The sequence below is a fragment of the Amblyomma maculatum genome, chromosome 9 (assembly GCF_055883805.1).
Source record: "Amblyomma maculatum isolate TAMU_Amacu chromosome 9, ASM5588380v1, whole genome shotgun sequence".
NCBI lineage: Eukaryota > Metazoa > Arthropoda > Arachnida > Ixodida > Ixodidae > Amblyomma > Amblyomma maculatum.
Window position 1 is genome coordinate 13,072,726 of NC_139352.1, and position 24,223 is coordinate 13,096,948.

The 24,223-nt window shown below is 47.1% G+C and overlaps 1 pseudogene; it reads left to right on the forward strand.

Annotated features, from left to right (window-relative positions):
• Positions 1 to 1,204: 1,204 nt before the first annotated feature.
• On the forward strand, positions 1,205 to 23,872 carry LOC146178351 (astacin-like metalloprotease toxin 4 pseudogene; annotated as a pseudogene).
• Positions 23,873 to 24,223: the final 351 nt, after the last annotated feature.

The following is a 24,223-nucleotide window of genomic DNA, read 5'->3' on the forward strand; positions in this document are numbered from 1 at the left end:
CCTGCCTTGGCGCGTTGTAACAGAAAGACGCGGCGCGCCCTATTTATTGAGGTCAAGTCGCTTAGAAAGGAGCCAGCCAGCCAGCCAATGTTAGAGCCGGTGTTGCAGTGCTACTGCTCGGCTCCCGGGGTCAACCCGCTGCTTGGCAAGCCCACTTATCTGCGAGGGAGCGGCGCTCGTCTACAGGACGGCCACACTATGACTCTCCAGACTTCGGTCTGCGACAGTGTCCGGTGAACAATTTGGTGTTTATTTGTTCTGACTGTCTCATGCGTTGTTCTTTGATGTGAATCCTCTGCTGCATTAGAGCCTCTTTAATTGCATTCTTTGCATTGCCTTTCTGTGAACCTCTTGTCCGTGTATTCTTATTTGATTGAATTCCTCTGTATCGTCTCTAGCTGTATAAAGTTTGTCGCGATTGTTAATTTTGATTCCGACCCTTACTTTGGCTTGAAACGGGGAAATCTGGGCATCAAACGGCCACCTCCTTCTGTCACTACAGGTAGCTGACTTCCGGCTGAGGGCATCTCCTGTGAGACCGGAGCAGCTACGCCCACTCACTCTAAGGGTGTCTGGGAGTGTGCGCACCAATAGTGGCGGATTGTTAATAACTTATTAACGGATGACACCAGGGCACGACACTCCTCGGGACAGTGATACACGGATTCCTGTCGGTGTCCTCCAAGATGGTGATAAACATATTACTTAGTCGGCTAACTGCTATAAGCCGATGATGGCAGTGAACAGTGTTTAGCTAACAGGCGGTAAGTAGTTGGTGTTTTGTCCTCTGCAAAGGCTTTGATGAGGCTCGGTCGGCTACCGGTCCTTAAGTGCAGCTAGACTGTAGCTCTAACGGTTAAAATTTAAAATAAATAGCTATCAGAAATTAGTCAGCTCACTGGTAAGCACAACTGTCTTTTTTTTTCTTTTGTGTGGCAACACTGGTATAATGGTGCTGTGGAAGCCGTCTTCATATCTCAAGAAGGCTTTTGAATAAATTGTCGGCTTCCTTAAAACATCTGTATAAGTAAATCTTGCACATTGAGATCACGGGACTCGTGCCTAATAGCTGCATGACAAGAATACTGAACTTTTTCGGTTATAGCCGAATTTTGAAAACTGAATTTAATGTACCAATGTACTTATCGATTTTTGCCATTTTAAACCCAAACGTCCAGCCGCTTAAATAGACACCACTGACAAGATGTTCATTGTAGACTCTGCCACGCTACTTCTTGTTGATGGAAAAGGCTTCCTCATCCCGCTGTACTGCAGAAGTACAGCGATTTCTCTAACGATTCTAACGATTTCTCAGGCTCCCGTGCTCTGTCGTTAATACAGCGACCCGTCTGGCCTATATAGACCCCTCCACACGTCAGTGGGATTTCGTAGACCACTCCGACGGCACAGGAACAATAATGCTTGCCGTGCCTCTTTTCGCACAGGGGTTTCTTCTTCTGCCCGATTTTCGAGCACAATCCGCTCAGCTTTTTGGGCGCGGAGAAAACGACAGGTACGTCGTACCGGCCGGCGACTTTCTTCAAGTTATGTGCCACTCGGTGAATATAGGGGACCACTCGTTAAAAAACGGAGGCGGGTTAAATTTGTCTACCCATTGCAAAGATTGCAACTGTGAGCCAATGCTTAACGGTATAAGGATTCTGGGCAGGAGTCGCGATCAGGTGGCACGGGAAATTCTTGAAGCCTTCATGATCAAAAAGAAGGGTAGCATTTGTGTTAGCGACTCGTCTGTATCCCTCCGTAGAAATGAAGTTTCATTCCTTGATAATTTTTTGTGGCGGCATGCACTGTGCGACTTTAAGCCCGGAATTTTTAACGGCCTTGTGATGTTTAGTTAGGCGGGTTGTTAATTTCGTCGCACGTTTGATTCTGCATTTGCTACCAGTGCTTTTTGTTGCTGTTGTTTTAGGTTTGACCGCTGTTGTTTCTTTTGTTTTGACTCTGCTTTTGCTACGATCGTTTTTAGTTGCTTTTAGGTTCCTGACTGTTTTTGCTCCCCCTTTTTTGACTATGCCTTTGGTATACGATTGTGTTTGACTGCTTTTGCTTCATTTCTTTGACTCTCCTTGAGCTACAAATGTTGGTGTTGGTTTAGGTTTTTGACTGCTTTTGCTTCCTTTGTTTGACTCGGCCTTTGCTATGATCGTCTTTTGTTGTTGTTGGCCTAGTTTTTTTTTTTTTACTGCTTTTGCTTCATTTGTTTTGACTCTGCTTTTGCTACGATCGTCTTTTGTTGATGGCTTAGGGTTCTGACTGCTTTTGCTTAACTGTTTTGACTCTGCTTTTGCTACGATTGTTTTATCGTTTTATTTTTTATTTGTTAGGGTTCGGGCTGGTCGCTTCTCATGTCTTACTCTGCTGTTTTCGGTCCACACTGCATTTGCTATGAGATATGGCCTGCCTTCGGTTTTTAAAAAAAGAGAGAAAAAAAAAAAAGGAAAAGGAAAAGAATAAAAAAAAAATAGGTTTTTTTTTTTCGGTTTTGATAGTTTATCTACTGATGTTAGAAATATCTCGTCTGATTTCCTGTTGGTGCTGCTCGGCGTTCACGTGTTGGGTTTGGAGCGGACTGTGGCGATGAGTGTGATGCTTGAGATGGACGTATAAATATGCCACCTTTCCGTTTAATAAATAGTTGGTAGTGTGGTGTCCCCTTCTTGTCTTTGTCAGTTTCCGTGTTGCGCCGCCGTTCAATTCCATCATGCACCAACTCGCCCCCCAGGCCGTTATTATGAAGGTCGGTTAGTGAGGCGATGTGGTCGGGAAGGTCGTTCCAATCCAGGGCAATGCGGAGAAAAGGAAAATTATTTTTGGAACGTTGTCTTATGGGCGCGCTGGGGGTAAACGGTATTGGAGTGGAGATTACGATATGATCAATGGGCTGGACGGATGAACACATTGTCAGGTGGCAAGCTGTGAAAAAAACTTATGATAAGAGAAAGGCGAGCTAGTTTCCAGCGCAAAGCTAGATTTTTAAGTTCGAGTTTGTATTTTAGTAGGGTAACACTGGTGCGATAAGAGTAATCTGAAAGAATAAAACGTGAGGCTCGATTTTGAATAGATTTCAGTAAGTTGATCAGATTAGTTTGGTAAGGAACGAATATAGAATGAGCGTACTCTAGTTTAGGTCTGACAAGCGATGTATAAGCAATTAGTTTGACAGAAGAGGAAGCTAATGAAATGTTGCGGCGTAAGTAGCCAAGAACGCGATTGGCAGAGTTGGTTATATGAGAAGTATGACTGGACCAGGATAGGTCACTGGAGATATGAATACCTAGATATTTGATAGTGTTGGTTTGAGTTATAGGAGAATCGTAAAGATGGTAGGTAGAAGATAAGTAGTTACGTCGACGGCGTAAAGAGACATGAAATGTTTTATTATTATTTAATTTCATGGTGTCGCACCATTCTTGCACTTGCATTCTCGGCCTCGAGGAAGAACGAGGCTTGGTCGAAAGTGGACGGACAGCGGCTTTCACTTACGCTATCCCGCACTAGGGAGCCATCAGCCTTCCCCTTGTGTAAACTGCTGTGGCTCTGAATAAAAGTTTTCATAATAATAATAATAATAATAATAATAATAATAATAATAATAATAATAATAATAATAATAATAATAATAATAATAATAATAATAATAATAATAATCATCATATCATCAGCAGCAGCATCATAATAATCATCATCATCACACCACCACCACCACCATCATCATCATCACTACACCCCCACCACCTCCACCACCATCATGTTCAGCCAGCATGTTGGCCTCTATGATATTCACTAGTTTTCATACAATCTTTCAGCCACACGAGGGTTCATTTATTATGAGCCGTAATTGACTGCGCTTACAAGTACCCGCAAGGTGGCGTTAGTAATGTCAGGATGTTTTAGTCAAATTTACATGTCTGATATGCCTTGTAACTATCTTGCTATGTTGTGCAGGAAATTGCTTCTCAATTATAATCAGGCTACAGAGAGGGGAAGTTATACGGTAGGATTTACAACAATATGAAATTAATAAGAATTCAGCCTCACGGTAAAGAGAGGTAAGTTTACGAGTAATACGTTCAGGAAGCTTCAATGACAATGACGGTCTTGTGAGAATGGTTCCCAAGCAAGACAGACAAATTGGATAGGAAGTAGGCTTGACTAAGTTTTGCAGGTAGTGGCTTTTAAGGGTAAATTTACACATAAGGGTGAAAAGAAAAGGAGGCTGTGTTCGATATACTCCAACGGTGTCCGTCTATGGGTTCTGTACGTGGCTTCTAAGAAAACTTTCAAAATGATGAAATTTAAGCAATTTTCTCTCTCTCTCATAGAATTGGTAGGAGGGAGAAAAACAGCAGCTGGAAGAAACGTTGAAAGTTGTCGTGACGCTGGGGCTACGTCGACCCGGCCTTCACTTGGTAGCGTGCAGAGACTCGGGGTTGAAGTAGGATTGAATCTTCGAAGTTGGTGAAATATGTACAAGCAGGTTTAATGGCACTTTGAGAAACTTATTTACAAGATTATTTACACGAAAAAGAAGGGTACATCAGCAAAATGACAAGCGTTAAGAGTTCATAGCGAGAAGCGACTGGATGAGCCATTTACCCAGGGCTCAGAGCGACATTTCGTGCTCTGCAGCGTCCTTAAAACCCCCTATGTCCAGCCCCTCTCTGAAGATGCTGACCAACCAAATCCAGGGCACGCCCCTCAGATATCGGCATCCAATCGAACACATCACTGCACTGATGGTCTGAAGCACTGACTGGTCCGGCATTGTTTCGTTGGGCGTGATCACTTGTTGGCGGGAAAAGCTTGGGAACGGCGAGGAGAGGAGGTACATTTCTATTCTTCAGCCAAGAATCGATAGGCAGCTGGCTCCGGCAAGAGGATTTACTTCTCAGAAACCCAAGTACACGTGCGCGCCGCATAGGGCTCCCAACATTGTCCCTTTTCGACAATTGCAAATCTTTCCTGCATTCCCGGGAAATCACTTAATGGCCGTATGCGTCATGCTCCTTTCTTGTCCTGCACGTCAGCGGACATGTCACTCTGTCGTCTCCTTTGGAAAGTAGACATTCCTCACTGGACGATAGCCCTTCTCGACTGGAAGGGTGAACAAAAGAAAGCACTTCCTGCTATTTCCCGCAGGGGGACGTTTCTTTGTGTTTTTCCAGACGTTCTCTTGACAGGGTCAATTTGGCATTTGCAGGTTGTCCACAAAGCAAAACAGGCTTACAAAACAGGATTCCTGGAAACAGGCTCACTTAGAGCCATTGGACCATCACCACATATTCACAATACTTTTCCATGCCCACAGGCGAACAATAGAGCGCGCAAATGCGGATGCACGGTCGTAACAGCCTCCTCCCCCGCCAGAAGAGTCTCGGAGGGCAGCAGTCCCAGCTGCTGCATGAAGAGACGACTTAATGGCCTGCACGTGAACGCTTGAAGCTCGCTGTTGCTTGTCGCGTTGTCTCGATTGTTGTAGGCCAAATTGCTCGAGCTGTCTGAAACTCAACCACATGTCGAAGCAAGCACTCGGCTCCCGTCTGAAGAGACCAGGTTAAAAGAAAACTGCCATTGTTGTTCGAGAAAAGCCCACTCTCAAGACGTTCAGGACCCACGTATTCCTAGAAAACCAAACGTGCTGCTTTACATAGCCACACATATACAAGCGCACGAAAAGAAAAAAAAAAAACTGATTATCAATTTGGATACATGGTGAGGAACATCTCGGACCGCTTAGAAAGAGCGGCTAAGCGCGTCCGCATTCCCATTTAACTTCCCCTTTTTGTATCTTATTTCAAAATTGTACTGCTGTAAAATCAAGCTCCACCTAAGAAGGCGACTGTTCTTCGATGTCGCAGTTTGCAGCCAAGCCGGGGGACAATGGTCCGTCTCTACGGTGAATTTGGCCCCTCCAAGATAGCACTGCAATCTTTGAATGGCCCATACAATGCAAGCGCACTCTCTCTCTGACGCGCAATAAGCCCTCTCTCTAGAACTCAGTTTTCTGCTCAGGTAGAGCACGGGGTGCTCATTACCGTCATCTCTCTGGCAGAGAACAGCACCTAACTCTCGATCACTGGCATCACACTGGACCGTGAATTCTCGGTCATAGTCTGGAGCTCGCAATACCGGACGGCTAATCAGCACAGCCTTCAGGTTTACGAAGGAGGCTTCCTTTTGTTCGTCCCAGACTACATTTGTCGGTTCTGTCTTGCGGAGAGCGTCGGTCAGAGGGCTGGCCAAAGCTGAATAGTTAGGGATGTAGTGATTGTAGTATCCAGTCAGACCTAGGAATGCTCGAATTTCCGTCTTCGTGCTCGGCCGCGGGTAGTCTGCTACCGCAGAAATCTTAATCTCGCTGGGTTTCCTGAAACCTTGACCTACATTGTGACCCAAGTAGTCCACGGTCGCCCTTGCCAGGCAACATTTCTCGGCCTTTACGGTTAGTCCAGCTTGACGCAAAAGGCTCAGTACAGCTCTTAGATGTACCATATGGTCCGCCCATGAGTCGGAAAAAACCGCAATGTCGTCTAAATAAGGCACCGCGAATGTTTCACACCCCTTTAAAACCCTATTCATGAGTCGGGAAAAACAAAATGGAGCATTTTTGAGCCCGAAACTCATCATTGTTGGCTGGTAGCTGCCCGTCGGTGTGACGAAAGCCGCGTATCTGCTGGCGCGTTCAGTGAGCGGTACTTGCCAGTATCCTCGAGTAAGGTCCAGCGTAGTCACATATGCCGCTCTACTGACCTGTTCTACTCTCTCCTCAATATTCGGAATAGGATACACTTGATCCCTGGTGAGAGAATTTAGCTTTCGGTAGTCTACCACAGGCCTAGGGTCTTTACCTGGAGCTTCTACTAAGATCATAGGCGAAGCAAAATCGCTTTCCGAGGGTTTTATTACTCCCAATTCCAGCATGCGAGTTACTTCCCTATCCAGAATTTCTCTTTGCCTTGGAGAAAATCGGTAGCACCTTGATCGCACTGGCACGTCTGAAGTCAGCTCAATATCGTGCTCAGTCAAATCAGTTCTGCCTGGCCTGTCCACGAAGCAGGCCTCAAACTCTGTCATTATCTCGCCCAGATCGGACAGCTGGGATTTCTTTAGTTCTCCTCTCTGCTCCGTCTTTTTGAGAAGCTCCTGAGCGTTGCTTCCTTTTCCGCTGAGGCAAATCAAGTTGTCCCCCATCTCCTCGGGAAGGTTTAACGTTAGATTTACCACGGCTTCCCTCTGCACATAAGGCTTCATAAGATTGCAATGATAAATGCGCACTGCTTTACGCCTACCGGGGAATTTCACTTCGTAGTTAGTGTTAGAAAGCTTTGCAACGACTTCATCAGGTCCTTCCCACTGTACTTCGAGCTTATTCCTGAGATCATTGGCTTGCTCCATAGCTAAGTCCTCTCGGGTTCCACTTAGAAGTCTCGTGAGATTGCTAGACACCGGCGGCAAGAGGTTACTCTCTAGAACGTCCTCATTCCGTGTCTTATCAAGCTCACTTTCTAGTTGACTTATCTGAGATGCCTCGCTCTCAAAGTTTTCTGACCCGCTATCTTCCGCTTCGACCACTGTTTTAACTGCCGCTTCCTCCGCTGTGGAATTTTCTGGTATGAGCAGTGTAGCTAGTTCTCGCGCCTTTGAACGTGTTAAGGCTTGCACAACTCTGTCTCCGAACAGGATGCCCCTCTTTCGCAGTAGCATGTCCGATTTGTTGGAAAACAAATACGGATAGCTTTTAGGAAGCTTTCCTGAAACGGCAGCCTCGGTTGTTAATTCGCCGAAAGGGCCCTCGATGACCACGTTCGCGATTGGCAAGCACACACTCTGTTCCTCCACTACCTGGCGGATCCACGCACACTGTCCTGTATAGTCGGAAGGCGACACATACGCCGGATGGACAACATCCATCGTTGCGGCCGAATCGCGCAGTACCTTGCAAGGCTTCCCGTTGACTACTAGGTCATGCAGGTAGGGTTCTAAAAGCTGCATATTTTCATCGCAGTCCCTGACATACGAGAAAGCAATCTTTTCTTTCCGGCAGTTGACGGCAATGTGACCCTGCTCATTACACCTAAAGCATGTGAGCGGCTTCCTAGCCTCAAGCTTTTTCTTTGTGTTCTGCGCGTTGGTCACTTCCCCACTTTTCTCACTGCCGTCCTTTCTAGGGCGTTTGCCTGAAGAAGCCTTCCTTTCTTCGTTTGCAAATCTAGCAAAGTGCCTTTTCTGACGGTTATTTACACTGAACGTGGGATTGCGGAGCCTATCTACTGCTGGGTTGCTGAATTGTCGGCGCGAAGCGTACTCCTCAATGAGTTCGGCAGCTTCAGTTGCCGACTTAATTTCGCCTCGGTCCTGTAACCAATTTCTTTCTTTTTCTGGGAGGCAGCTATAAAACTGCTCCAAAAGAATTCGCTCGACTACAGCGTCCCTATCACGGTAGGAATCAGTGCTCTTTAGCCACTCGCCCAAATTGACTCTTAAATTATACAGGAATTCAGGGTAACTCTCGTCCCTGGACTTAGTAGCGTTCCGAAAACGTTGTCTGAACGCCTCGGCGCTAAGCCTATACTTTCTCAGAAGGCAAGCTTTGACCTTCTCGTAGTTGTCCGCGTCCTCCTTGCTTAGCCGCGCGACAACCTCCGCTGCCTCGCAGGGCAGAACCGTCAATAATCTCTGAGACCAAGTGTCTCGCTGGAAGGACAGTTTTTCGCAGGTTCGCTCAAAGTTAGCCAGATACAGACCGATATCCCCTGATATCACATATGGCTGCATGTATTTTGACATCTTGAAATCTGCCTCCTTGTTGAGACGAGGTACCGCTAGCTGGGGACAATCGCCCGACCTCTTGCTCAACTCTAGTTCTAATTTCCGGAGCTCAATTTCTAGCTTCTTTTCCTCTCTTTCCCTCTCACGCTCGCGCTCCCTTTCCTCTTTTTCCCTCTCACGTTCGCGCTCCCTTTCCTCTTTTTCCCTCTCAAGTTCGCGCTCACGCCTCTTTTCTTCTTTTTCCCGCTCTTTCTGCTGTCTGAGCTGCTCCTCCTTTTTTTGGGCGATGAGGTTCCATGCTTCACTGAGCTCCTCATCATCGGCTCCCAAATCTGTGATTGCCTTTATAATCAAAGGTTTTCGTGCCAAACCACTTGTATCAATTCCCAATTCCTCACACAATTGCAACAGTTCCGGTTTCTGCAGCTTTTGTAGGTCCATGATCGCTCCGAGTGTCGGCTACTTCCAAAACAACAGTGCAAACTACCAAACCTAAAGGCGTTTCAACACTTTTTACCAGTTCTAAAATCTAACCCTGTTCTAGAACCTGGTCCACATCAGAAGAAAAGCCAAGCACTCACCCACACATGCGATCGATGTTCCGAGCTGCTCTCTTGTTGGCCGATTGTTGCGCCTGCTTGTTGCTTGAGATGCCACCTCCGATCACAAGATGTGGCTTGTAGATTCTGATCCACCTCGAATCACCAGATGTTGTAGCTTGTAGATCCAGATCCCACCTCCAGTCATCAGATGTTGTGGCTTGTAGATTCAGATCCCAACGCTGGTCACCAGTTGTCGTGACGCTGGGGCTACGTCGACCCGGCCTTCACTTGGTAGCGTGCAGAGACTCGGGGTTGAAGTAGGATTGAATCTTCGAAGTTGGTGAAATATGTACAAGCAGGTTTAATGGCACTTTGAGAAACTTATTTACAAGATTATTTACACGAAAAAGAAGGGTACATCAGCAAAATGACAAGCGTTAAGAGTTCATAGCGAGAAGCGACTGGATGAGCCATTTACCCAGGGCTCAGAGCGACATTTCGTGCTCTGCAGCGTCCTTAAAACCCCCTATGTCCAGCCCCTCTCTGAAGATGCTGACCAACCAAATCCAGGGCACGCCCCTCAGATATCGGCATCCAATCGAACACATCACTGCACTGATGGTCTGAAGCACTGACTGGTCCGGCATTGTTTCGTTGGGCGTGATCACTTGTTGGCGGGAAAAGCTTGGGAACGGCGAGGAGAGGAGGTACATTTCTATTCTTCAGCCAAGAATCGATAGGCAGCTGGCTCCGGCAAGAGGATTTACTTCTCAGAAACCCAAGTACACGTGCGCGCCGCATAGGGCTCCCAACATTGTCCCTTTTCGACAATTGCAAATCTTTCCTGCATTCCCGGGAAATCACTTAATGGCCGTATGCGTCATGCTCCTTTCTTGTCCTGCACGTCAGCGGACATGTCACTCTGTCGTCTCCTTTGGAAAGTAGACATTCCTCACTGGACGATAGCCCTTCTCGACTGGAAGGGTGAACAAAAGAAAGCACTTCCTGTTATTTCCCGCAGGGGGACGTTTCTTTGTGTTTTTCCAGACGTTCTCTTGACAGGGTCAATTTGGCATTTGCAGGGTGTCCACAAAGCAAAACAGGCTTACAAAACAGGATTCCTGGAAACAGGCTCACTTAGAGCCATTGGACCATCACCACATATTCACAATACTTTTCCATGCCCACAGGCGAACAATAGAGCGCGCAAATGCGGATGCACGGTCGTAACAAAGTTAATACGATCTGATACGACATTAGGTAATGCACGCAGTAAAACAGGGCCTACGAAAAATGCAGACAAGTGGTAGTCGGTTATAGTACGGGAAAATGTTCAAGCAAAGAAAAATGTAATAGGGGTGGCATATGTTTGTGTTAAGAGTTTAAAATCTTTGTTGACAGCTGGTTCCTCAGCATCGGTGTCTGTTGTCGTGACGCTGGGGCTATGGCGACCCGGCCTTCACTTGGTAGCGTGCAGAGACTCCGGGTTGAAGAAGGACTGAATCTTCGAAGTTGGTAAAATATGTACAAGCAGGTTTACTGGCACTTTGAGAAAACGTATTTACAAGAATATTTACATGAAGAAGAAGGGTACATCAGCAAAATGACAAGCGTTAAGAGTTCATAGCGAGAAGCGACTGGATGAGCCGTTTACCCAGGGCCCAGAGCGACATTTCGTACTCTGCAGCGTCCTTAAAAACCCCCTATGTCCAGCCCCTCTCTGAAGATGCTGACCAACCAAATCCAGGGCACGCCCCTCAGGTATCGGCATCCAATCGAACACATCACTGCACTGATGGTCTGAAGCACTGACTGGTCCGGCATTCATTCGTTGGGCGTGATCACTTGTTGGCGGGAAAAGCTTGGGAACGGCGAGGAGAGGAGGTACATTTCTATTCTTCAGCAAAGAAACCACAGGCTGGTTCCGAAAAGGGGTTTTACTTCTCAGAAACCCGAGTGCACGTGGCGCCGCATAGGGCTCCCAACATGGTCCCTTTTCGACAATTGCAAATCTTTCCTGCATTCCCGGGAAATCACTTAATGGCCGTATGAGTCATGCTCCTTTCTTGTCCTGCACGTCAGCGGACATGTCACTCTGTCGTCTCCTTTGGATAGGAGGCATTCATCACTGGAGGATAGCACTTCTCGACTGGAAGGGTGAACAAAAGAAAGAAAGCACTTCCTGCTATTTCCCGCAGGGGGACGTTTCTTTGTGTTTTTCCAGACGTTCTCTTGACAGGGTCAATTTGGCATTTGCAGGTTGTCCACAAAGCAAAACATGCTTACAAAACAGGATTCCTGGAAACAGGCTCACTTAGAGCCATTGGACCATCACCACATATTCACAAAACTTATCCATGCCCACAGGCGAACAATAGAGCGCGCAATTGCGGATGCTTGGTCGTAACAGCCTCCTCCCCCGCCAGAAGAGACTCGGAGGGCAGCAGCCGCAGCTGCTGCATGAAGAGACGACTTAATGGCCTGCTCGTGAACGCTTGAAGCTCGCTGTTGCTTGTCGCGTTGTCTTGATTGTTGTAGGCCAAATTGCTTGAGCTATCTGAAACTCAACCACATGTCGAAGCAAGCACTCGGCTCCCGTCTGAAGAGACCAGGTCAAAAGAAAACTGCCATTGTTGTTCGAGAAAAGCCCACTCTCAAGACGTTCAGGACCCACGTATTCCTAGAAAACCAAACGTGCTGCTTTACATAGTCACACATATACAAGCGCACGGAAAAAAAAAAAAACCTGATTATCAATTTCGATACATGGTGAGGAACATCTCGGACCGCTTAGAAAGAGCGGCTAAGCGCGTCCGCATTCCCATTTAACTTCCCCTTTTTGTATCTTATTTCAAAATTGTACTGCTGTAAAATCAAGCTCCACCTAAGAAGGCGACTGTTCTTCGATGTCGCAGTTTGCAGCCAAGCCAGGGGACAATGGTCCGTCTCTACGGTGAATTTGGCCCCTCCAAGATAGCACTGCAATTTTTGAATGGCCCATACAATGCAAGCGCACTCTTTCTCTGACGCGCAATAAGCCCTTTCTCTAGAACTCAGTTTTCTGCTCAGGTAGAGCACGGGGTGCTCATTACCGTCGTCATCTCTCTGGCAGAGAACAGCACCTAACCCTCGATCACTGGCATCACACTGGACCGTGAATTCTCGGGCATAGTCTGGAGCTCGCAATACCGGACGGCTAATCAGCACAGCCTTCAGGTTTACGAAGGAGGCTTCCTTTTGTTCGTCCCAGACTACATTTGTCGGTTCTGTCCTGCGGAGAGCGTCGGTCAGAGGGCTAGCCAAAGCTGAATAGTTAGGGATGTAGTGATTGTAGTACCCAGTCAGACCCAGGAATGCTCGAATTTCCGTCTTCGTGCTCGGCCGCGGGTAGTCTGCTACCGCAGAAATCTTAATCTCGCTGGGTTTCCTGAAACCTTGACCTACATTGTGACCCAAGTAGTCCACGGTCGCCCTTGCCAGGCAACATTTCTCGGCCTTTACGGTTAGTCCAGCTTGACGCAAAAGGCTCAGTACAGCTCTTAGATGTACCATATGGTCCGCCCATGAGTCGGAAAAAACCGCAATGTCGTCTAAATAAGGCACCGCGAATGTTTCACACCCCTTTAAAACCCTATCCATGAGTCGGGAAAAACAAAATGGAGCATTTTTGAGCCCGAAACTCATCATTGTTGGCTGGTAGCTGCCCGTCGGAGTGACGAAAGCCGCGTATCTGCTGGCGCGTTCAGTGAGCGGTACTTGCCAGTATCCTCGAGTAAGGTCCAGCGTAGTCACATATGCCGCTCTACTGACCTGTTCTACTCTCTCCTCAATATTCGGAATAGGATACACTTGATCCCTGGTGAGAGAATTTAGCTTTCGGTAGTCTACCACAGGCCTAGGGTCTTTACCTGGAGCTTCTACTAAGATCATAGGCGAAGCATAATCGCTTTCCGAGGGTTTTATTACTCCCAATTCCAGCATGCGAGTTACTTCCCTATCCAGAATTTCTCTTTGCCTTGGAGAGAATCGGTAGCACCTTGATCGCACTGGCACGTCTGAAGTCAGCTCAATATCGTGCTCAGTCAAATCAGTCCTGCCTGGCCTGTCCACGAAGCAGGACTCAAACTCTGTTATTATTTCGCCCAGATCGGACAGCTGGGATTTCTTTAGTTCTCCTCTCTGCTCCGTCTTTTTGAGAAGCTCCTGAGCGTTGCTTCCTTTTCCGCTGAGGCAAATCAAGTTGTCCCCCATCTCCTCGGGAAGGTTTAAAGTTAGATTTACCACGGCTTCCCTCTGCACATAAGCCTTCATAAGATTGCAATGATAAATGCGCACTTCTTTACGCCTACCGGGAATTTTCACTGCGTAGTTAGTGTTAGAAAGCTTTGCAACGACTTCAGCCGGTCCTTCCCACTGTACTTCGAGCTTATTCTGCCTTGAACTTCTCAGCAACATCACCTGGTCCCCGATACAAAACGTCCTTTGACGGGCTGTCTTATCATAGTACACCTTGGAACGAGCCTGGGCTGACTTCATGCTGGCCTCAACGAGTTCCTTAGTGTTATGTAAGCGATTCAAGAGGTTCAGAATGAATTCTACTACTGTTGGGTCTTCTCCGCGCCCCTCCCAGGCTTCGCGCACCATTCGCAAAGGTGAGCGCAGTGACCTTCCGTACACCAACTCGGCTGGGCTAAATCCAGTGGATTCGTGCGGCACTGACCGCAAAGCGAAAAGTGCTGCAGGCAGGCAGGTATCCCATTCGCGCTTGTTTTCATAGCACAGTCCCCTCAGGACTCGTTTGAGAACAGAGTGCCATCTTTCTACGCTGTTGCTCTGCGGATGATGGATCGAGCTATGCACTACCTTAATGCCGCATCGCTCGAGAAATGAGGTGGTGAGGACACTCGTGAAAACGCTACCCTGATCACTTTGGACCTCGGAAGGGAACCCAACTCGTGCAAACACTGACAGCAGCGAATCCACTACACTCTCGGACGTCACCTCGCGCAGCGGAACAGCCTCTGGAAATTTCGTGGCTGGGCATAACATAGTGAGGATATAACGGTACCCTGACTCTGTCACAGGAAGTGGCCCAACTACATCTATTACTAACCGGTGAAACGGCTCGGTAATGATTGGTACTAACACCATCGGAGCTTTCCACTTATCTTGCGCCTTTCCAACCCGCTGGCACGTGTCGCATGACCGTACAAAATTTTCCGTGTCCTTAAAACATCCAGGCCAATAGTATTCTTGCAACAGCCTCTGCTTTGTTTTCTTTATTCCAAGGTGACATGACCACGAGCTGCCATGGGAAAGTCGCAGTAAGTCTCCGCGGTACTTTTGGGGAACGACTAATTGGTCCCGCTCTACTCCGCGCTTATCCTTGAATAAGCGATACAGCACTCCCTTTCTCATCTCGAAAGAAATATTGTTTGCTGTCTTAGTGGCGCGGTGGCGCTCCCTTATCTCCTGTATATTGGGATCATTGGCTTGCTCTATAGCTAAGTCCTCTCGGGTTCCACTTAAAAGTCTCGTGAGATTACTAGACACTGGCGGCAAGAGGTTACTCTCAAGAACGTCCTCATTCCGCGTCTCATCAAGCTCACTTTCAAGTTGACATATCTGAGATGCCTCGCTCTCAAAGTTTTCTGACCTGCTATCTTCCGCATTTACCACTGTTTTAACTGCCGTTTCCTCCGCTGTGGATTTTTCTGGAATGAGCAGTGTAGCTAGTTCTCGCGCCTTTGAACGTGTTAAGGCTTGCACAACTCTGTCTCCGAAAAGGATGCCCCTCTTTCGCAGCAGCATGTCCGATTTGTTGGAGAACAAATACGGATAGCACTTAGGAAGCTTTCCTGAAACGGCAGCCTCGGTTGTTAATTCGCCGAAAGGGCCCTCGATGACCACGTTCGCGATCGGCAAGCACACACTCTGTTCCTCAACTACCTGTCGGATCCATGCACACTGTCCTGTATAGTCGGAAGGCGACACATACGCCGGATGGACAACATCCATCGTTGCGGCCGAATCGCGCAGTACCTTGCAAGGCTTCCCGTTGACTACTAGGTCATGCAGGTAGGGTTCTAAAAGCTGCATATTTTCATCGCAGTCCCTGACATACGAGAAAGCAATCTTTTCTTTCCGGCAGTTGACGGCAATGTGACCCTGCTCATTACACCTAAAGCATGTGAGCGGCTTCCTAGCCTCAAGCTTATTCTTTGTGTTCTGCACGTTGGTCACTTCCCCACTTTTCTCACTGCCGTCCTTTCTAGGGAATTTGCCTGAAGAAACCTTCATTTCTTCGTTTCCAACTCTAGCAAAGTGCCTTTCCTGACGGTTTTTCACACTGAACTTGGGATTGCGGGGCCTATCCACTGCTGGGTTGCTGAATTGTCGGCGCGAAGCATACTCCTCAATAAGTTCGGCAGCTTCAGTTGCCGACTTAATTTCGCCTCGGTCCTGTAACCAATTTCTTTCTTTTTCTGGGAGGCAGTTATAAAACTGCTCCAAAAGAATTCGCTCGACTACAGCGTCCCTATCACTGTAGGAATCTGTGCTCTTTAGCCACTCGCCCAAATTGACTCTTAAATTGTACAGGAATTCAGGGTAACTCTCGTCCCTGGACTTAGTAGCGTTCCGAAAACGTTGTCTGAACGCCTCGGCGCTAAGCCTATACTTTCTCAGAAGGCAAGTTTTGACCTTCTCGTAGTTGTCCGCGTCCTCCTTGCTCAGCCGCGCGACAACCTCCGCTGCCTCGCAGGGCAGAACCGTCAATAATCTCTGAGACCAAGTGTCTCGCTGGAAGGACAGTTTTTCGCAGGTTCGCTCAAAGTTAGCCAGATACAGACCGATATCCCCTGATATCACATATGGCTGCATGTACTTTGACATCTTGAAATCTGCCTCCTTGTTGAGAAGAGGTACCGCTAGCTGGGGACAATTGCCCGACCTCTTGCTCAACTCTAGTTCTAATTTCCGGAGCTCAATTTCTTGGTCCAGCTTTTTTGCTTCTCTTTCACGCTTCTTTTCCTCTTTTTCCCACTCACGTTCGCTCTCACGCCTCTTTTCCTCTTTTTCCCGCTCTTTCTGCTGTCTGAGCTGCTCCTTTTTTTGACCGATGAGGTTCCATGCTTCACTGAGCTCCTCATCATCGGTTCCCAGATCAGTGATTGCCTTTATAATCAAGGGTTTTCGTGCCAAACCACTTGTATCAATTCCCAATTCCTCACACAATTGCAACAGTTCCGGTTTCTGCAGCTTTTGTAGGTCCATGATCGCTCCGAGTGTCGGCTACTTCCAAAACAACAGTGCAAACTACCAAACCTAAAGGCGTTTCAACACTTTTTTTACCAGTTCTAAAATCTAACCCTGTTCTAGAACCTGGTCCACATCAGAAGAAAAGCCAAGCACTCACCCACACATGCGATCGATGTTCCGAGCTGCTGTCTTGTTGGCCGATTGTTGCGCCTGCTTGTTGCTTGAGATGCCACCTCCGATCACAAGATGTTGTGGCTTGTAGCTTCAGATCCACCTCCAATCACCAGATGTTGTGGCTTGTAGATTCAGATCCCAACGCTGGTCACCAGTGTTGGGGCTTGCAGATTCAGATCCCACCGCTGCCACCAGTTGTCGTGACGCTGGGGCTATGGCGACCCGGCCTTCACTTGGTAGCGTGCAGAGACTCCGGGTTGAAGAAGGACTGAATCTTCGAAGTTGGTAAAATATGTACAAGCAGGTTTACTGGCACTTTGAGAAAACGTATTTACAAGAATATTTACATGAAGAAGAAGGGTACATCAGCAAAATGACAAGCGTTAAGAGTTCATAGCGAGAAGCGACTGGATGAGCCGTTTACCCAGGGCCCAGAGCGACATTTCGTATTCTGCAGCGTCCTTAAAAACCCCCTATGTCCAGCCCCTCTCTGAAGATGCTGACCAACCAAATCCAGGGCACGCCCCTCAGGTATCGGCATCCAATCGAACACATCACTGCACTGATGGTCTGAAGCACTGACTGGTCCGGCATTCATTCGTTGGGCGTGATCACTTGTTGGCGGGAAAAGCTTGGGAACGGCGAGGAGAGGAGGTACATTTCTATTCTTCAGCAAAGAAACCACAGGCTGGTTCCGAAAAGGGGTTTTACTTCTCAGAAACCCGAGTGCACGTGGCGCCGCATAGGGCTCCCAACATGGTCCCTTTTCGACAATTGCAAATCTTTCCTGCATTCCCGGGAAATCACTTAATGGCCGTATGAGTCATGCTCCTTTCTTGTCCTGCACGTCAGCGGACATGTCACTCTGTCGTCTCCTTTGGATAGGAGGCATTCATCACTGGAGGATAGCACTTCTCGACTGGAAGGGTGAACAAAAGAAAGAAAGCACTTCCTGCTATTTCCCGCAGGGGGACGTTTCTTTGTGTTTTTCCAGACGTTCTCTTGACAGGGTCAATTTGGCATTTGCAGGTTGTCCACAAAGCAAAACATGCTTACAAAACAGGATTCCTGGAAACAGGCTCACTTAGAGCCATTGGACCATCACCACATATTCACAAAACTTATCCATGCCCACAGGCGAACAATAGAGCGCGCAATTGCGGATGCTTGGTCGTAACACTGTCGAGTTGAATGAAAGCGGTACATTCCTTTCGGCGACTTAACCTAACAATGGCAATGGTGATGAGCTGGGCTTGAGGAAACTACTGCAATATAAAAAAGACGAGCCGGTATAAGCTTATATATACTGAGCGAGCTAAGTGAGAGAACCCGGTTGATAGCTTGACGAGCGTGTGTTTTGATACTTTACAGCAAATTTGGATGCGTACTGTAAAAAAGGGAAGCTGGGCTTTTTTTTTTTTCTTTGATAACTCAGGAAGCTGAAGCGACTGTTTTCGCCATTGACGCAGTACCGGATGTGTAGAATAACCGCATAATAAAGTGGTTCGGAAAGAAGACCACGTCATGGCTGGCACACTAGGAACAATAATACCATGCAAAATGTATTGGAAATCCCAGTAGTATTTTAGGAAGCAGATTGAAAACTTGAAAAATCGATGCACATATATCTGTCTTAATATTCTTGAATGCTAATTTATTTTTTTTCCCCTAGAGCACAAAATATGTGGCACTAAAAAACTAGGATGCAGTGCACAAATCAGATTATACATTCCTGCCCTAGTGCACTAACTATAAGTTTTTGTCAAGGGTCAAAAATCGTCAACCTGCCGTTACTCAGGTGACTAGCTCAATATTTTACTCGTAGGTGATTCGCTAGCCCTTTGTTCAAGAGTCAAAGCAGCAAATACGGAGATCCAGCGAGCGACAGCCACTCCTGTGATCAGACCAGCAGAATTGAAATGTTATCGCTGTCGTTTAAATCGAACAGGATCAATGAGTAACTGCGTGCTGGCCATATTACTGTGCAATAAAAAATACGATGTAGGATGGACGATAGCTAAGCTCACGTATTGAATACCTAAATCCGCGCAGCGTAACGTTAAGAACTCCCCTCTAAATGACGTCAAATAGGCTATTTATTCCTTTTCTTCAAAGAAATAATCATCGAAATCCTCTCCCCCTCTAATATACCTTTGGGACGCAGCTGCGCTTCCGAAGTCGGTCGTCAGGGTGGAAGGCAAGAGCTCTCTCTGGGCACTGACTGCCTGGGCAGAAGCACGATAGTGCACGAGCTGCTGCACACAGTTGGCTTCATCCACGAACACTCGCGCTCCGACAGAGACCTCTACCTGGACATCTTCCCAGAGAACGTGGCCGAAGGTACGAAATTCGTTTCCATCATTCTCAACAGTGCTCGAACTCTGCATCGCACTGCAAGGTGTGTGCAGTAAAGCATACATGACAGCCGCCCCCTCTAATCCTCTAAGGGGGCGCCAAGTTCGGCCCCATACCTTGACTCCGTCGGATCTGTGCCATGGTTTTTAAAAGTGCAGGATATGACCATGCAAAATTCTTTGCTATACTGGCGGCCAATTGGAATCGTGCTGTTGCGTTCCAGCCACATTTTCCTCCGGAAAGCCAGTGGCTCAACTAAGGAACCGGTGGGCGCTGCGATGAATTTTGGCTCCTTCTGATGCAGAACCCTGCGCACGCCTATGCTTATTGCTATCGCTGCCGCGGACTGCTTAGTTATTTTGTGGGCGCAAGTCAGCCTAATAACTTTTTTAATAACGTTGTTAATTGCCCCAGGGCATAATGGAATATGTAAAAAAAATTAAAGGGGTAATAAATAAAAGAAAAAAAGGTTGGCTGTTCTAATGAAATTCAAGAGAGAGCGATGATAAGGCCCTTGCGTCCATGCAATGTATGAAGATGAGTTGTTCGCCGAAAAGCTCACTGCCGTCAGGTGCCGAATTCTCGTCGGCTTCAGTGCCGGGTAAATTCACAAGTGGCGAATATCTGCCTCATGATCTTGTTCAAATGAACTTCAAGCCTCCTCATTTGTCACCAACGGCATTGCAACCACTATGTGACAATGTAAACAAACATAAACCAACCTCGTATTGTAGTTCCTGCCTTGGCAGCGTATACGTTTTTTATCGATGCATTTCCCAACCATCAGGCTGTTGCTCACACGTATTATTGATAAGTACCAGCGTAACAAAATGACGACCATTCGAATGTGGTCAACGACACAAAATGGTTGCTTCAAGTATATCTGGAGCCTAGATGATTCAGAAAAATGCATTTAGAGTTTATTAGCCGATTGAGCAGGCTATATGAAGTGAAAGTTTAAGTAACAGTTGTGCAACATGGACAGCTCGGTGCATCGACAATAAAAAGCTGCGGCAGTTTTCGTTCACACACAATTAAGTTTGAAAAAGATCCAGTTGATTGGGCAAACTTGTCTGATAGATAAAACTTACATGGTTATCTACAGGCTTGAAATAGGATGGACAGTTGGGCGAGTTGGCACAATTGCATAGTGGGTGGAACTGCGCGAAGACACGAAGCACACAAGAAGAGTGCTTCTGTTGATTTTTGTTGAAGTGTTGTGATTCGTGTCTTCGCGCTGTTCCACCCACTAGGCTTAGAGGGAGTGGATTTTCTTTTTTTGCACAAAAGTTTCCATAAGGATTCAATACATAACACTTAGGCAGTGTTAATGCACCCTTGCCTCGAGGCAATGAAACACAGTTGTAGGCGGAAACGAAATGTACAGACTAGCGCAAGTCACCTAAAGTTTAAATGTCAGGGACAATCACATATCTTCATTTCTCTTACCGTTATATATTAATAAACTTCAGCTAATACAAGTTTGCAATTAATCATTTGGTTATTGACGTCTAAAGAGTGCGCATATAGCCCCTAAAGTATTATTAAAAGTCACCTGTTAACAACTTGCTACTAAAACTTTGCGGGGTTCTCTACGGGGCTGCGGCTGTGCTCTCAGAACCAAACATCACTTCGCTAGCTCATACCACACTGGTGGGCCCAATGAACAACACGAACACAGAGGACCAAATGGTACAACCGTTTTTTTGAGAGGTTCTCATCGGCCGCGCGGTAATGCAACAAGCAGAGTTCAGAACTGTGGTCTAGTTGGTCTAGTTAGTCGACTCCTCACTTACCACCACACCCAGTGCGCGCCGCCGCCGATGTAAACTAGAGCGGGGGTGAAGGGAGTGCCCACGTGATCTTGAACCGATAGGCCTCGCGCTTCGTCCTGACCGCAGAGCCAACTCGCTTTGCGCGCGCTTTTGGTGCTCGCGCTTGGAGTTCCGTCGCGAGAGAAAGCTGTCTTGCGCGCGTGCGCTCCTGCTGCTCGCTCGGGCTTCAACAACCGGAGACAAACTCGCGCTTGAACGAAGTCGTGCTTGAAGAGGAGAAGGAGGAGGAGGAGGATAAACATTTATTATTTGAGGAGGTCAGGCAGGCAGGAGCTTCCGCGCTTGATGACCAGGGGCCCTTGAGCTCTGGCGACCTGGGTTGCACGCTCGATGGCCCGCAGTTGGATTACCGGGTCCGTGCTGAGCAAGCGGCCTCCCACTGCTCACAGATGGAGAGCTGCAGATCCCGCGGAGAGGGGTCTCGTGGGCATGCCCATAGTGTGTGGTGTAAGTTGGCCCTCTGGTGGCATAAGTTACAGTACGGTGTGCATAATGCAGGGTATGCATGGGCGTAGGTGACTGGATTTAGGAAGGAATATGCATCTGGAATTTTCTCCAGGGGACCTCCTGTGCCTTTGTAAGAGATTTGTGTCCCGGAGGGTATAGGGTACGTGCTTGACGGAAGTGTAGAGTAATTTCTTGTTAGGAAACCATACGGTCCCTCGCTGACCCCATGAGGGGTTGTCCCTTCGCTCGGCTGACGAGTCCTCTGGCGAAATTGTGGGCAGCCTCATTATCAGGAAGGGAGGAATGTGCTGGTGTCGAGATTAGCTGTATTGAACGGTGGTTGTTTGCTGCCTTTGCTGTAATTTCTTATTGCTGTTTTCGAGTCGCTAATTATACGAAGGGCTGAGGTAGAGCTTATCGCGAGGACGATCGCAGCCTCCTCCACTTCCTCTGGGTCGATGGTAAAGTCGTGCTTGAAGTGAATGTGCAGCGATGTACACAGTTCTATGTGGTGTCAAGAAAACAGCCGACAGTTGTGGCTATTTTCGTAGAAAAAATCTAAAAAAGGGCGAGCTGTTGGCCAATCATGTGCATAGGGGACACTTTTTCCCGTGCGCTGTGTGGTCGCTGTCTTATAGTTGCAAATAGTTTAAAGAATTGGTATTTTGCACTCATCTCGTCAGCCATTTTTTTTTCGCGAGGGAAGTGAAAATTAAAAGGCAACACTAAACGAATCTGCGACACGAATGCTTTTCGCTTTTCGTGCCTTCATACTGTAATAATAATAATAATAATAATAATAATTGGTTTACAGGAAAGGAAAGGCGCAGTATCTGTCACACCTGTTTCTGTGAACACCTGAATCGCGCCGTAAGGGCAGGGAGGAAGGTGGTAGTGAAAGTGGAAAGAGAGAAAGAGGTCTCGTAGTGGAGTAATACGGAGTAATTTCGACCACCGGGGGATCTTTGACGTGCATGCACTGACATCCCACATCACCCGGAAGCCTCTACGCTTCACCTCCATCGAAACGCAGACGCTGGCATCATATTTTTTCTTTAAGTTAGGTTTTGGGTAAAGAAAGGAGCAGTATATTTTTTTGGTGGACATCATGGAATGGTGGTCATCTACACTTAATCAGGCCAAGGCCACACCACCTTTTTGAAAGTCAAGCGACCGGACAAGTTGACTTTGTGTTATACATCGGGGGCACTTAAGCTCCGCCTTTTAGAGTATGAGGCGATAGCGTATGTTACCAGCACACATATAAAGCGCTTTAACCAAGCCGCACGAACATCCCTCCGTGGCCTAGGGGTAAGGTGAATACAAGGGTTCTCGCAGGATAGTTCAGGTATCATCCACCCTTGAGAAAGGAGCTGTCCGAGTTTGCAGCCCCTGCCAAGCGTTGTACCAAGCAACCTTATGTCCACACAGTGTTCAGCCATGTCACCTGACAGCCTGCCAGTGCCATGTTCACGATATTTCACTCACAACGCCAACGCCGTATTTCCACTGGTACTTTAAGGCTGTCGCGTTAATATAAATGGCGCATTAAAATATGCCAACAATGTTGTAACGTCGTCCGCATACGTCGAAATTTAAACTCCGCGCAAAACTAGATGTGCATTCATAACAAAAGCAGTCAGTTAAAGATCGGTTAATGTACCTGAATATGCGAAATTAATAGAAACTTAATTGAAGCAAAACAGCCGTTTTTGATTTGCTGCTTCCCGACATTACTGACATAGGCGATGGTTGCCGTCATTAAAGAGCCTCCTTGTTTGAGGAACAAAGCATGGTGATACGCAGATGAAGTTCAGAAACTAAATAAGCCTTTTTGCTCGGATGCTTACTCCAACTGTTCTTAGTGCACGAAAGCATCACTAAAAGTTATTATACCCGCATAATTTCTTAAGGAGTGCGGCATTGTGGTAAGGTTACCGCACTCGTATTTTCTTTACGAATTGTAATCATCACGCTAAAGTAAACAACTCTCGAGTCCATGCGCATGATAATGAGTATTAGAATCTGTTTTCATTTTCAACATGTGCACCTGAAAAATAAATAAAAGAAGGCTGGAAACATTCTGGCGCAGCTCTCGAGAGGCCGCACCGTTTAGAGAGCCGCTTCAGCAGAATTTATTTGCAAACCTGAAGACACAGTCGACGTCTTTGTGTAAAAACTGTGCCCGAGTTCCTTTACGATGCACGGAAAAATTGTTTACCTTAGATATTTTATTATCCAGGCAAGATGCGTAACTTCGACAAGCTGCAACCCAACGAGAACCGACTGCTCACAGAGTTTGACACAGAGTCAGTTATGCTGTATGGCTCTTCATTCTTTGCCCGTGCGCCAGGCTTGGTGACCATGCTGACGAAGGACGGAAGACGGTTGCCAGAGGTTTACCAGAAGAAGGGACTCAGTGCCAGCGATATTCGCCGCATTCGAATGCTCTACAAATGTCGCAATTGATCTGAGATATACAAGGAGGAGAGAATCGGTTAATAAACTTGAATTGGGATGTATCTTGCTGTTATGAGAATAGAAAATTAGTACTTCTATCGAGAAAAACATTATTTCGAGGTAATAACGTTCGGTTTCGCATTAAAAAAGATGACTATAACTACTTTGGCGCACTGAAATAAAAACTGCATAGGGCAGATTTTCTTTGATGCATTTAGGTGGTACACCTGCATACCCGTGAGCTCTCTCTTTAATTTCTTGTATTGCCTCACGCCGCAAGTAGCGTTTTCGGTCAATTATGTCAAGAATTTGTATTTCTTGAGCCCTAGAAGGACAGTTCAGAGATTTTGCAGAGTGAAT